The following is a 4,102-nucleotide window of genomic DNA, read 5'->3' as shown; positions in this document are numbered from 1 at the left end:
TGTCCTGGAGGAAGTGCAGCCGAGATACTCCTGGGAAGCAAGGATGGCCAGACTTCCTCTCACCTACTTTCATGTTGTCAGAGGGGATCATTCCCTGGAGAAGGATATCATGCTTGGTAAGGTGGAGGGTCGAGGAAGGAGGGGAAGACCTTCAACGAGATGGATTGACCCTGTGGCTGTGACAATGGGCTCAAGTATAGCAAGGATCATGGAGCTGGCGCGGGATCGGGCGGTGTTTCGTTCTGCTGTGCATGGGGTCTCTATGAGTCAGAAATGACTTGAGGACACCTAACAACAACAACAACCTTTGTCTCTATTTGAAGAGCTCTGCTTTTTTCAGTGGGAAGAATAATTTCTCTATTGGGACTCAAACTAAAAATTGACACCTTCTTCATTCCTCTCAGTGGGCAGTAGCATTGAAATTTGGAAACTTCCTGTGTAATGTCATTTAATTTCCTCCCATGCTGCCCAGTTCCCAAGTGTTCCTGTTTTACTACTTCACACCTACTCTCATTTGAGCTACATAATAATTATTGATAACATACAAAAGGGTATGTGCTCTTCTCTGTATCTTTCTCCACAGGTATAATTTCCACTGCCTTGGAGTCATCTAGGATGCTCTGTATAAACATGAATAATGCAAGAACCACCCGGAAGGCCTGGCAACTCTATACCTTTCTTAATAAAAAGCAAAGTGCAACTTAGAAATTCTGACTGCAGACACATTCCCCAGATCCTTGCCCTCACCATGTGGAGCTAGGAGCATAACAGAGGGCAGAGCGAACAGCCTTTGCTCTAGGATCAGAGGTTGCTTTTGTGTGACTTGCTTTCAAACATCATTATTGCTAATGCCTCAACCTGTCCAAATGCTGGAATTTCCACACCATGAGCTACCATTGGGATCTGCCTGGCTCAAACTAATACTATTTGAACTTGACCTGAACAGTATACAGCACTCATCCCGTTCTCCTGGTCACCCTAGGCTCAGCCTACTGCATTGGCCTGCATCTCTAAAAGATGGAGCAGATGGACATTGGCGGGAGACATGGAAAACTGATCAAAGATTCTTGAAACTGAAACCAGAGGGTAGGTGAGAACAAAATTCAGACAAAATTACAGAACTATGTTCTCCGATAAGTGTGACTTCTAATTAGTTTCCTTACTTATTTTGCCCCTGCTAAGCCATTCCTCATTTACATAATCAACAGGTTATCTTTCCAAATATAGATTTGGTCATATTGTCACCCCTAGTCCAAAGCCATTTATGGTCTTAATATCCAATGGAAAAAAATTCAAAATCTTTAGCAGGACCTTCAAGGCAGTTCCATTCTTATCTCTTACCACTTCTTACCCTGCTCTTATGTTCTAACAACCTGTTAGTGTCATTGACTTGAACACAAGAGGCTTTATTGCATCAATTTCTCTTTAATATGCTAATGTCTAGTCTTGAATTGTATCTTTTCCCTGAAGAACACCTCTGTAATTTTCAAATCCTATCAAGTTCCAACATCACCTCTCCTGGAATGTTTCCCCAATGTCTATAGCCAAAAAAAAAAACAGTTCCCTCCTATGTGTTCTTCCTACATATGTCTAACGGAGTGTTAACAACATTTTCTCATGATTGATTGCAATATGTGTGTCTTTTATACTAACCTGTGAATTTATTTATCACAAGGAAGTGTCTTCTCATATATTTATCCACAGAATTTAGAAACATAGAAGGCATTCAACCATCTATGGAATGACGGAGTTGAAGCAGAAGCCCCAGTTAGTGCAAATTAATTACATTAAACTCGGCAGTGTCAGAAAATATACCAAAGATCTAATATTGAAAAAGTTTTACCAAGTCAGAATTATCCCATAAATATCACTTAAAAGCTTTAGATCATAGGATCTGAAGAATTTGATGACTTAACTTGACAAATTTAAAGGAATATTAACTCCATTTTTTTATCGCTGAGACACATCTTCTAAAAATCAACTGGCAACAGCTCTTATCTTCTTCAGTGATTGAGTAGAGAAAGCAACAACCATTGAACATGCATGTTCTCATCTCTATCTGTATATGCATGATTCTGTTTTACACATTCTCCCAAAACCTTCACCCTGAGTACCAGACTAGTATACTCAATCATCTACTTGAATGCCCAATGGGAATCTTAAAAATAAACATGACCAAACAGACCTCATTAATTCTTTTCTCCTCTTCCCACAATCTCCACCTCCCACCCTTCTCCATCTCAGTAAATAGCACCATCTTTCTTACATAAAGATGTCTGTTTGAAGACTAAGGTGCACCTAACCCAAGCCATAGTATTTTCAGTTGCCTCATATGCATGTGAAAGCTGGACAATGAATAAGGAAGACCAAAGAAGAGCTGATGTTTTCGAGTTATGCTGTTGGTGAAGAATACTGAAAGTACTCTGAACTTCCAGAAAAACAAACAGATCTGTCCTGGAAGAACTTCAGCTAGATGCTCCTTGGAAGTGAGAATGGCCAGACTTTGTCTCACCTACTTTGTCATGTTGTCAGAAGGGAGAACGATGTCATGCTTGGTAAAGTAAGTCGATGGAAAAGGAAAGGCCCTCAAAGAGATGGATTGACATAGTGGCTGCAAGGATAGGCTCAGATATAGCAAGGACTGTGAGGCTGGCACAGGACCAGGAAGTGTTTCATTCTGTCGTACATAGGGTCACTATGAGTTGGACCCGACTTGACAGCACCTAATAACAAAAACAACAGGATTATGCTAGTGAACTCTAATATACATTTAAAAAAAAAAAAAAAACCACTACCATATCATATACAAATTTTTTCAAAAATTGGATAAAGAAATGTCTCCCAATTAGTCTTATGTGGCCATTATAATCCTAATACCAAAACCTGACAAAGACATACCAGAAAATGTAATGCAACATGACCAAGCGGGACTATCCCAAGAGTGCAAGACTGGTTTTAACTTCAAACTCCAGCAATTCCATTTACTACATGTACAGAATAAATAAGAAAAAGTATAATCTTTTCAATAAAAAAAGAATTCAACAAAATGCATTACCTTATCTATGATTAAGAAAAAAAAAATCTTGCTGCAAATTAGGAATAGAAGAAATTTCCATAGTGTGTTAATGGGCATCTACAGAATATCTCAGAAGGAAGATTGGGCAATCTATTTCTGTAGTGACACCATCTCGGAAACCCAAGGAGGGGCCTCTATGAGTCAGATCTGACTCGATGGCAGTGAGTTTGGTTTTTGGTTTTTGTACAGAATATCTACAGGTAACATTGTATTTAATGAAAGATACATTCTCTAAGATCAGCAATAATTCAAAGATATCCACTCTTTCAAGTATATGTCACTGTAAAATGGTGGTCCTGGCCACTGCAATAAGGCAAGAAAAAGAGATAAAAACAAATTGGAAAACAAGAAGTCAAACCATTTTTATTTTCACACAACATGATTGTATATGTGGGAAATCCTAATAAATCTAAATAAAATAAAATAGGCTATTTGAAATATTAAATGAGCTTGGCAAGTTTGCAGAATATAAGATTAATAGGTAAAAATATTTTTATATTTATACACTAGCAGCAAAAAATTAGAAAATAAAAATAAGGTATTCCCCTTATAATAGCATCAGAGAGCATAACATCTTAAAAAAAAATAACAAAATATTGTGGATGAACTATGCACTGACAGTTATAAAAACTATTGTGAGAAATTTTAAAAGATCTAAAAATATTGAAAGATATATCATGTTCATGGGTTGGAGGACTCAATATAGTTAAGATACCAATTTTTTCTAAACTAATTTATAGATTAAATTCAATTGCAATCACAGACTTTATGTAGAAATTAAAAAGTTGATTCCAAATTTATACAGAAATATCAAATACATATCTAAATAAAATTTGAAAAGCTACAACAAAGTTTAAGGACTTAGGCTACCTGACTTCTTTATAAAACTATGGTAATCAAGATAGTATGGCACTAGCATAAGGATCAACAAATAGCGCAATGGAATTGGATAGAGAGCCCAGAAACAGAACTTACTAATATGGGCATTTAACTTTCAATAAAGGCACCAGAGCAATCAAATAGGAA

This window comes from Orycteropus afer, unplaced genomic scaffold (assembly GCF_000298275.1).
Source record: "Orycteropus afer afer isolate SDZICR_OR568_19922 unplaced genomic scaffold, OryAfe1.0 scaffold00320, whole genome shotgun sequence".
NCBI lineage: Eukaryota > Metazoa > Chordata > Mammalia > Tubulidentata > Orycteropodidae > Orycteropus > Orycteropus afer.
This window is presented reverse-complemented; position numbering follows the sequence as displayed.